Source organism: Chiloscyllium plagiosum, chromosome 4, assembly GCF_004010195.1.
Source record: "Chiloscyllium plagiosum isolate BGI_BamShark_2017 chromosome 4, ASM401019v2, whole genome shotgun sequence".
Lineage (NCBI taxonomy): Eukaryota > Metazoa > Chordata > Chondrichthyes > Orectolobiformes > Hemiscylliidae > Chiloscyllium > Chiloscyllium plagiosum.
The window spans coordinates 29,112,491-29,124,671 of NC_057713.1; positions in this window are offsets into that span (position 1 = coordinate 29,112,491).

Genomic DNA, 12,181 nt, shown 5'->3' on the forward strand with positions numbered 1-12,181 from the left:
ACACACCAATCCAGGCACTTCCCACATGTTCAAGACACCACCCACACACAACCTCCTCCAAGACTTCCATTTCCCTGACCCCCATGCCTCATCTTCACCATGGACATCCAATCCCTCCACATTTCCAAATGCCATGACCAGGGCCTCCAAGCCCTCCAGTTTCTTCCTCTCCTGACGTCCCCAACTGTACCCTTCCACTGACACTAATTCGTTTAGCTGAACTGGTCCTCACAATTTCTCCTTCGAATCCACCCACTTCCAAACGAACAGGGTAGCCATGGGCACCAGCTATGCCTATCTCTTTGTCGGCTGTGTAGAGGAGTCCATTTTCCGTTGTTACACTGGCACCACTCCACCTCTTCCTCTGCTACATTGACTGCATCAGCACTACCTCTCGCTCCAGCGAGGGAGGTTGAGCAGTTCACCAACACATTCCACCCTGACCATAAATTCACTTGGACCATCTAACACCTCCCTCCCCTTCCTGGTCCTCTCCATTTTCAGAGACGACCAACTTAACGCTAACTTTTTTACAAATCCACTGACTCCAACAGCTACTTGGATTACACCTCTTCCCACCCTACATCTGGCAAAAATGCTGTACCATATTCCCAATTCCTCCGTTTCCTCGGCCTCCTTTTAAAGACTGTAATTTCCCTTCCCACCTGGTTGAAGATGCCCTCTAATGCATCTCATCCACGTCCTGCAACTTTGTTCTCAAACCACACCCCTTCAACAAGGACAGAACCCTCCTGGTCCTCACCTTTCCACCCTACCAACATCCACATCTGCCAATGTTTTCATCTCCAAATTGACCCTACCACCAGGGATATATTTCCCTCCACACCTTTCCGCAAAGAGTTTCCTCTGTGACGACCTGGTCAGGTCCACACCCCCAACAGTGCACCCACCCACCCATCCTGGCACCTTCCCCTGCCACCACAGGAATTGCAAAACCTGTGCCCAGATTTCCCACCTCCATCCAAGGCCCCACAGGAGCCTTCCACATCCATTGAAGTTTCACCTGCACGTCCACCAATGTCACTTACTGTATCCGTTACCCTTGATGCAGCCTCCTTTTTATATTTGGGAGACTGGACCCCTGGCAGAGCACTTTAGGGAACATCTACAGGACACCCCCACCAATCGAACCCACCATCCTGTGGCCAAACACTTACACTTTTTCCATGCCCCCTCCCCCCCTCTGCTGAGGACATGCAGGTCCTGGGCCACCTCCACTCCCTCTCCCTCTCCACCTGACTCCTGGAGAAAGAACACCTCATCTTCCATCTGAGTACTTCACTGTGGACTTCCACCAATTTCCACATTTCCCCTAGCTCCTACCTCACCCCAGTTCCAACCTTCCAGTTCAGCACTATCCACATGACCTGTCCTACCTGCCATTATTCCTGATGAAGGGCTTTTGCCCAAAACAGATTTTCCTGCTTCTCTGTTGCCTGACCTGCTCTGCTTTTCCAGTACCACTCTAATCTAGACTGATTTCCATCATCTGCAGTCCTCACTTTTGCCTAGCTATGAAAAGACCTTCCACTTTTTAAAAAATGATCCCACAGTATGGCAGGGAACATGGTTACTAGTGGCTCTCATTTTGGTCTGTAGTTAGTACAAGTGGCCTGATCAATTTTCAATACAGTATCAATGGATCCTCTGGTTGGCTCTAAGCCTTTGTTGCCCTGAATTGAGTGGGTGATTTGATTTTGTGAATGAACTCATTTGATGCCTGTAGGTCTATCAACCAATACTCTGGAAAGTGCACTTGTCATCTGCATTTTTCCCTGTATCTACAGTGTGTCACTTGCAAACCTTATGAGGAAAGTTCAAAATCATTGTATGCTTGGAAACCACCTTGCTAGCTCAATCAATTTGAGAAATTAAAGCTTGATGATCAATTGTATGTAACAGGCATTTTCTTAAAAAGCATATTGTATTTCTGTCTTAATGCTTGTGATGCATAATGAACATGTTTATAATACCAATCTGTTTATTCCTGGAACAATACTGCTTTAGCTTTTGATTGAAGCATTGGATGCTATGGTGGTTAGAAAAGATGTATCATGTATTAAGGTATCCTTGAATGTAAAAATGTCTTCAGTATCTATAAAACCTTCCATTGATGTAGATTCCAATACCATCTTCGCCTTCTTTCAGGCATTGTCTCTAGGATTCAGTAGTGGATATCAAATGAGGCAAAAATTTTTAGCCAATTAGTTTACCATTCCTAAAAGTCATGAAGTTACTATTATGATATCAGAGGGGAAGTTTGCTGAGTTTGCTCCACTTGAGGATTCACTAATATGCCTTGGTCTTGCAACATCCTTCAACAAAATGTTTAGGGATTCACATTTGTCATTAAGGGTGAACCATTCTGCTTGTGTGCTTGAAGACTTTGTTTCACCGTGTATGAGTACATCATTCATGTGGTATAAAACCTCAAGAAAATTTGTAACCGTTTTGTGAAACATTGAACACAGTCTGTTGAAATATCTGTGGACAAGATAATCCCAAATGATAGTCTTTTGAAACCACAGCTCGCAAATGGAGTTATGTATATAGTAAGCAACCTCTTATTACACTCAATGTGCCAGTCAGTCTATTATGTGCATCAAGTTTTGTGAAAAGAGAAAGATGTAGCATCATTCTTGTGTACTACTGTATTCAGCTTCTCTAACCCTTTAAATGATTTATGATATTTTACATAAGCTAAGGAGCTCCTTCAAATATCTTTTTTGTCTTTTTCTATTTGAATAAAAGTTCAATTATGTGATCAATTATTTGATGTCACCAGTCTGGAGCTGAGTGGGCCTGGTGCAACCTAAACTAAGCATTATTTAGCAGGGTATTCCTTTCCAAATGCCACTTAATAGTACTATCCATGGACCCTTGGATTCACTCTGCTGATAATGAGTAGATTAATGAGTTGGTAATTGACCTGGTTGAATTTGTCCTGCTTTGTTGTACAGAACACAAATATCCACATTGCCAGAAAGATGTCAGTGTGGTAGCCGCACTGGAGAAGCACAGCTAAGGGTTTAGATCAGAGTGGTGCTGGAAAAGCACAACAGGTCAGGCAGCATCTGAGGAGCAGGAAAATCAACCTTTCGGGCAAAAGCCCTTCAGCAGGAATGAAGGGTGTAGCTAAGGGTCAACCCTTAATGGTGAGATTCTGAAGTCACCATTTAAGGTACGGACAGCTTTATTTCACAGCATCTTATATAAATGATTAGTTGGCATTTAATATCACTTGCATTTCTCTTCTCTAAATGGCAAGGTCCCATGCACGCTGGCTGTAGCTCCCCAAATCTTTGTCCCAACCATCATGCAGCTGCTGCTTCTGCTTGAGATCCTGCATGCTTTGTGGCTACGATCTTCCTCAACTCTTCATCCACAGACCGGTCACAGTAATACTGGCCATGACGTAGGGAGAGTGCAGGGTAAAAGGGACCAGGAAATTGCCAAATTCTTGGGCTATGGGTATAAACTAAAGTCATTAATAGTTACATAAAGGCCCTCAATGCAAATGATGGGAAGCTAGTGACAGCAACACACAAGGTGGGGTGGAGCTTGCAAGTCACTCTCAAATGAGATTACGTTCCCTACAGTGTGGAAACTGGCCCTTCGGCCCAACCAGTCCACACTGACCTTCCGAAGAGTAACCCACCCAGACCCACTTCCCTCTGACAAATGCACCTAACACAATGGGCAATTTAGCATAACCAAAATCACCTGGCCTGCAGGAGGAAACCGGAGCACCCGGAGAAAACCCACACAGAATTGGGAGAATGTGTGGAGTTTGCACAGACAGTTGCCTGAGGCTGGAATCAAACCTGGGACCCTGGTGCTGAGAGGCAGCAGTGCTAACCACTGAGCCACCATGCTGCCCAGAAAGGTAAAAGCTTTGCTGTGTCAAATCAAAAGGCAACTGTGCAGTAACTACCACCGCAGGCAGAAGAGCTCAGTTACTGTGTTTCCTTGGAGGATTCGAGAATTTGATGCTTTGCCTGGGGGGCAGTACAATAATGTTCCTATCTGCCATTAATTTGCACTTTAGTGATGAGTCATTTTCCAAGAACGCACAATTAAAATTATGACATCAAGTGATCATGAGCATAGCATTGGATGCAATAATTGATTCCTTGTAATACCAGTTAAGTGAGTGTAGTGAGAACTAGGCAGTTAATGCAAGGACAGGTCTAAGATGTGAAAGGGAGTCTTTTTCTTTGAAGGGATTATCATGGTGTACTGTGAAGGGGAAGGAAGAATCCTGATTGGGGCTAGAATTCTGCCAGTAAGCAATGTAGCATAGCAAATTTGGTTGTCCAATGCACAATTGCATAAGGTCACAGACTGCATAAGGTCACAGACTACAGAATGTCTCATAGAGGCATGACAATAATCTCCATGTCACATTATCCAAGGGCATGGCATGAAATATGAGTTATGATGTGAGGGTTCAGGAGTTATTCAAATAAATTGTTATCCTTCTGATAGTTCCTCCAGAGCTAACTTGCTCACGAGTCTCCATGGACACCTCGCCGTTGGACTCATTGAGCCTTGGTGTAACTATAAGAGACCTTATTGTTTTATTTTTGGACAATGGGCTGAAAATGATAAAATGGACACTGCTTTAAAAATGGGAGAATTCAACGAGTTGTTTGCAATTTTGAAACAGTAAGTAAAGCCATCTGGTGCATATGAAACAATGTTATTTCTTAGGGACATTGAGTCCAGGCAGATTGTCACCATTAGTTATGGGTGGCTCAGTGGTTAGCACTGCTACCTCACAGCATCATGGACCTCTGTTTAATTCCCACCGCAGGTGACTGTGGAGTTTGCATGTTCTCCCCATGTCTGCATGGGTTTCCTCCCACAGTCCAAAGATGTGCAGGTCAGGTGAATTGGCCATGCTAAATTGCCCATAGTGTTAGGTGCATTACTCAGGGGTAAATGTAGGGAAATGAGTCTGGACAGGTACTCTTCGGAGGATCGGTGTGGACTTGTTGGGCTGAAGGGCCTGTTTCCACACTGTACCGAATCTAATCTAAAATTCAGTACAGTTCAATGTGCACAAGTCTGGGTCTGTGTAACATACAATCTGACCAATGAGGGATGTGAAACAGTGAAAGCAAGCAGAGCTCCAAATGTTAGTTTTATCAATCATTCTCACCTTTTATTAACAAATTTGGAGGCAATAACTTTATAAATTACATTTCGAAAAGCGGAAAGAAATAATTATCAAACCCTTGTTAAAGGTGAGTGTTACAATAAATGGAGTTTTAAAAATTGTTTCTGAAGACAACTGGGATTTTTTTTTTTGCCTTTGTCCTGGGTAGCAGGTGAATTGGGATTCCTGGTACATTCATTGAGTCTTTTCATTTGTGGTGGCTCCAAGAATTGTGGGGCTATGTAGTGCAGTGCACTACCCCAGTGAATCATGAAGCAACATAGAAGGAGACAGTGGCAAAGTGGCCACCTCTCTCTCTCCTGTGGCAGTCTGTGGGGGAAAAGGAACGGCCTCCTCTCCATCACCTCATCCACCAGCACTTCCAGGCCCTGTCTGCAAAACTGGGGGCAAATCCTTTATTTAAGGTTATGTCTTGTGATTGGGCTCACTGTGTGAGGATTCATTCCTGGCTTGCAGCACCTGAGGTGGTGTGTAGTTATGCTGTTAATATAGTGCCATACTTAGGTCAGCAAAAGATTTTGCCAATGGTGAGTACTCCCAGCTGCCTGGTTCCCTGGGAACTGCACCTAACAGCTTGGCTACATAATTGAGATGAGAAGCAGAAGACTGTGATTTAAAACAAAGTGCTACCTCCAGGTGGTATAAAGGTTATTTGCCATTGCATTAACTACAAATGTGAAAACTCAACCCATAGTTTACTGTATGTCAGCAATTCATTAAGTTCCACCCTTTCACTCTGGGCACTTGGCTGATGGGTGTGTACATTCCTGATTCAACTATCCACGCGATGTCAACCCTGAGGCTGTACTACTTCTGTGATTATCTGGAGAATGATCAAAATCTTTAACATTCAGACTCCGATTAGGGAAGAATTATCACTTGGCTAAGTTTCACTTGGCAGAGTTTAGAAGAGTAACCCATAAATGCATTCATTCAGTTCAGACTCACTTGGTCAAAGAAGGAAGTGAGATATTTTCCAAAACCTGAACTGTCCCGAGGATGCACACAGTCGAGTGAGAGTTCAAAGGAATTTCACTGCCCTGAGCCAGTATCAAAATATTGAAAGATTGTAGAGCCAATGAAATTGCCTGCACGATTGTGAGCAGCAAATAATTTTCCTTTCAAAGTACAAGAAGGATGGATTACACCTGAATTGGAAGGGGACTAATATACTAGTAGGGAGATTTGCTAGAGCTGCTCAGGAGGAATTACACTAGTAAGGTGGGGGAATGGGACCCATGGGTGATAGTGAGGAAAGATCAATTTGAGACTGGTACAGTTGGGAAAGAGAGCAAGTCAAACCAGGTAGGAAGGAACAAAGCAGAGAACAAGGTAGGACTGATAAATTAAACTGTATTTACTTCAATGAAAGAGGCCTAACAGGGAAGGCAAATGAACTCAGGGCATGGTTAGGAACATGGGACTGGGATATCATAGCAATTACAGAAACATGGCTCAGGGATGGACAGGACTGGCAACTTAATGTTCCAGGATACAGATGCTAGAGGAAAGACAGAAAGGGAGATAAGAGAGGAGGGGGAGTGGTGTTTTTGATAAGGGATAGCATTACAGCTGTACCTAGGGAGGATATCCCTGGGAATACTTTCAGGGAAGTTATTTGGGTAGAATTGAGAAATAAGAAAAGGGTGGCATGGTGGCACAATGGTTAGCACTGCTGCCTCACAGCGCCAGAGACCCGGGTTCAATTCCCATGCTAAATTGCCCGTGGTGTTAGGTCAGGGGTAAATGTAGGGGTATGGGTGGGTTGCGTTTCGGCGGGTCGGTGTGGACTTGGTGGGCCGAAGGGCCTGTTTCCACACTGTAAGTAATCTAGTAATCTAATAATAGGGTGGTTATGGTAGAGGATTTTAACTTTCCGAACATAGACTGGGACTGCCATAGCATTAAGGGTTTGGAGGGAGAAGAATTTAAGTGTGTACAAGAAAGTTTTCTGATTCAGTATGTGGATGTACCTACTAGAGAAGCTGCAAAACTTGACCTACTCTTGGGAAATAAGGCAGGGCAGGTGACTGAGGTGTCAGTGGGGGAGCACTTTGGGGCCAGCGACCATAATTCTATTAGTTTTAAAATAGTGATGGAAAAGGATAGACCAGATTTAAAAGAACTTTCAAAAGCTGATTGGGGGCAGATGTTTGCAAGTAAAGGCACAGCTGGAAAATGGGAAGCCTTCAGATGTGACACCAAGAGTCCAGCGACAGCATATTCCTGTCAAAGTGAAAGGAAAGGCTGGTAGATGTAGGGAATGCCAGATGACTAGAAAAAATGAGTTTTGGTTAAGAAAAAGAAGGAAGCATATAGAATTGAGAATTGTTATAGACAGGATAGATCGAGTGAATCCTTAGACCATAAAGGCAGTAGGAGAGAGAATTCAGGAGATTAAAAAGGGGACATGAGACGGTTTTGGCAAATAAGATTCAGGAGAATCCAAAGTGTTTTTTCAAATACATTAAAGACAAAAGGGTAGGTTTGGACAGAATAGGCCCTCAAAGATCTGCAAGGCAGCTTATGTGGAGCTGCAGGAGATGGAAAAGATACTAAATGAGTTTTTTCCATCAATGTTTACTGTGGAGAAGTGTTTACTCAGCAGATATAGAATGTAGTGAAATAGATGGTGATATCTTGAAAAATGTCCATATTACCGCGGAGGTGATGCTGGATGTCTTGAAATGCATAAAAGTGGATAAATCCCCAGGACCTGATCAGGTCACCCTAGAACTCTGTGGGAAGCTAGGGAACTGATTGCTGGGCCCCTTGCTGAGATATTTGTATCATCGATAGTCACAGGTGAGGTGCCAGAAGACTGGAGGTTGGGTAACGTGGTACCACTGTTTAGGAAAGGTGATAAGGAAAAGCCAGGGAACTATAGACCAGTGAGTCTGATATCGGTGGTGAGCAAGCTGTTGGATGGAATCCTGAGGGACAGGATTTACATGCATTTGGAAAGGCGAGGACTGATTAGGGATAGCATGGCTTTGTGCGTGGGAAATCATGTCTCATGAACATGATTGAGTTTTTTGAAGAAGTAACAGAGGATTGAAGTGGGCAGACTGGTGGACATGGTCGATATGGACTTCATTAAGGCATTCGACAAGGTTCCTCATGGGAGACTGCTTAGTAAGGTTAAATCTCATGGAATGCAGGGAGAACTAGCTACTTGGATACAGAACTGGTTTGAAGTTGAAGTTGGAAGACGGAGAGTGGTGGTAGAGGGTTGTTTTTCAGACTGGAGGCCTATGATCAGTGGAGTGCCACAAGGATTGGTGCTGGGTCCACTACTTTTTGTCATTTACATAAATATTTGGATGTGAACATGGGAGGCATAGTTAGTAAGTTTGCCCATGACACTAAAATCGGAGGTGTAGTGGACAGCGAAGAAGGTTACCTCAGTACAACAGGATCTTGACCAGATGGGCCAATGGGTTGAGGAGTGGCAGATGGAGTTTAATTTAGATAATTCTGCATTTTGGGAAAGCAAATCTTAGCAGGACTTATACACTTAATGGTAAGGTCCTATGGTGTGTTGCTGAACAAAGAGGCGTTGGAGTGCAGGTTCATAGCTCCTTGAAAGTGGAGTCACAGGTAGGTAGGATAGTGAAGAAGGTGTTCGGTATGCTTTCTTTTATTGGTCAGAGTATTGAGTACAGGAGTTGTGAAACTTGAAAGGGTTCAGAAAAGATTTACAAGGATGTTGCCAGGGTTGAAGGATTTAAGCTATAGGGAGAGGCTGAACAGGCTGGGGCTTTTTTCCCTGGAGCATCGGAGGCTGAGGGGTGGCTATATAGAGGTTTACAAAATTATGAGGGGTATGGATAGGGTAAATAGACAAAGTCTTTTCCCTGAGGTTGGGGAGTCCCGAACAAGCGGGCATAGGTCTAGGGTGAGAGGGGAAAGATATAAAAGAGACTTAACGGGCAACTTTTTCACGCAGAGGATGGTACATGTATGGAATGAGCTGGCAGAGGAAGTGGTGGAGGCTGGTACAATTGCAACATTTTAAAGGCATCTGGATGGGTATATGAATAGGAAGGGTTTGGAGGGATATGGGCCGGGTGCTGGCAGGTGGGACTAGATTGGGTTGGAATATCTGGTCAGCATGGACAGGTTGGACCGTGCGATTCTGGTCTCCTTCTGGTCTGTTTCCATGCTATACATGTCTATGACTTTATGATCTTGAGGTGATGATGCTGAGCTACCTTCATGAATTGCTGCAATCCATTTGTTGCAGTACATTCATGATCTGATTAGGGAAGGAGTTCCAGGTTTTTGACCCAGTAACAGTGAGGAATGGTGATGTATTTCCAAGTCAGGATGGTGGATGGGTAGAGACAAACTTGCAGACGCAGTGTTCTTATGTATTTGCTACCCTTGCCTTCTCAATGATAGTTGTTGTGGGCTTGGAAACTGTTTTCTAATGGGCACTGATGAATTGCTGAAGTGCATCTTGTAGGTGGTGCTACTGCGGTGGAGGAGGTCAATGTTTATGGATGTGGTGCTTTATCTTTGAATATTCCGAGAGTTGTACCTAGGTGCTGGCAGGTAGGACTAGATTGGGTTGGAATATCTGGTCAGCATGGACGGGTTGGACCGTGTGATTCTGGTCTCCTTCTGGTCTGTTTCCATGCTATACATCTCTATGACTCTATGACCTTGAGGTGATGATACTGAGCTGCCTTCTTGAATTGCTGCAATCCATTTGGTGCAGTACATTCATGATCTGATTAGGGAAGGAGTTACAGGCTTTTGACCCAGTAACAGTGAGGAATGGTGATGTATTTCCAAGTGGTTGGGTAGAGACAAACTTGCAGACACAGTGTTCTTATGTATTTGCTACTCTTGCCTTCTAGATGATAGTTGTTGTGGGCTTGGAAACTGTTTTCTAATGGGCACTGATGAATTGCTGAAGTGCATCTTGTAGGTGGTGCTACTGCGGTGGAGGAGGTCAATGTTTATGGATGTGGTGCTTTATCCTTGAGTATTCCGAGAGTTGTACCTATCCAGGCATACATCGGGTATGACACCATATTCTTAATTTATGCCCTGCAGATGATGGACAGGCTTTGTTGAGTCAGGAGGTGAGAGACACACTGCAGAATTCCTAGCCCTTGACCTGCTCTTGTAGCCACAGTGTTTATATGTATAGTCCATTTCAGATTCTGGTGAATGGTTATCTCCAGGGTGTTGCTGGATGGAGATTCAATGATGGTAATGCCATTGAATGTTAAGGAAAAATGCTTAGATTGTATCTTATTGGATTTGGTAATTGCTTAACATTAGTTTGGGGTGAATTTTCCTTGCCTCTTGTCAACTCAAAATTGGTTATTGTCCAGGCCTTCCTGCATTTGGATGACTTCAATATCAGAGGAGTCATGTTTTCTGTTGAACATTACGTAATACACTTCAAGGTAAGGTCCGAGGAAGTATTGCTGAACAAGAGACCTTGGAGTTCAGGTTCATAGTTCCTTGAAAGTGGAGTCACAGGTAGATAACATAGTGAAGAAGGCGTTTGGCATGCTTTCCTTTATTGGTCAGAGTATTGAGTATAGGAGTTGGGAGGTCATGTTGCGGCTGTACAGGACGTTGGTTAGGCCACTTTTGCAATATTGCATGCAATTCTGTTCTCCACTCCACTCCAATTTTGTTAAACTTGAAAGGGTTCAGAAAAGACTTACAAGGATGTTGCCAGGGTTGGAGGATTTGAGCTAATGGTAGAGGATGAATAGGTTGGGGCTATTTTCCCTGGAGTGTTAGAGGCTGAGGGTTACAGAGGTTTATAAAATCATAAGAGGCATGGATAGGATAAATAGAGAGAGTCTTTTCCCTGAGGTGAGGGAGTCCAGAACTAGAGGACATAGGTTTAGGGTGAGAGGGGAAAGATATAAAAAAGACCTAAGGGGCAACATTTTTACACAGAGGGTGATATGTGTATGGAATGAGCTGCCAGAGGAAGTGGTGGAGGTTGGTACAATTGCAGCATTTGAAAGGCATCCGGATGGGTATATGATTAGGAAGGGTTTACAGAGATATGGGCCAGGGTCTGGCAAATGGAACTAGATTAGGTTGGGATATCTGGCTGGCATGGACGAGTTAATCCGAACAGTCTGTTTCTGTGCTGTACATCTCTATGACTCTAAATCCATCCCAATTTTGTATAGAGCAATTCAGCCAGCCCCATTCTCTCACTCCATCCTCCATAAATTGTCCATTTAGCCCAGAAAGTCTGCTTTGCCACTCAGTGAGATCATGACTGATAATCCCCAACTCCACTTTCTTGCCATTTCCCTATAACCTTTTATTCCCTTCCTGACTAAAATTCTGTTTTACACACACCTAACAAACTACAGTAAAACATTCCATAGATTCACTACTCTCAGAGAGAAGAATTTTCTCCTTAAGTGGGGGATCCTTGCTCTGAGATTGTGCCCTCTGGTCCAAAACCCTCCCACAAGGGCAAACAGGCAGTTTCGTCGGAATTTTGAATGTTCCAATGCAGTCGCTTATCATTCTTCTAAACTCCATTGAGCACCGCTTAATGTGAGATAATGTGTTGGCATGGATTAAGGATTAGCTGAAAGGTAGAAAGTAAGAATAAATGGGTCATTCTTACACTGGCAGATCATGACCAGCAGGTACAGTGAGATCAGTATTTGGGGCCTGAGCTATTCATGATATGTAGCAACGATTTTGAGGTAAGGACCAAACATGATATTTCTAATTTTGTGGATGATACAAAGTTGAGCAAAAATTGAGGGATTTATGAAACGGGTTCAGGTGGATTTGGACAGGCTTAGTGTATGGGCAGACGGAATAAAAATGTGGAAAACATTGAGGCCATAGAGTCATGGAGTTGTCCAGCACGGAAAAACATCCTTTGGTCTAACTCATCCATGATGACTGGATATTCTAAATTAATCTACTCTCATATGCCAGCATTTTTCCATTTCTCTCTATACCCTTCCT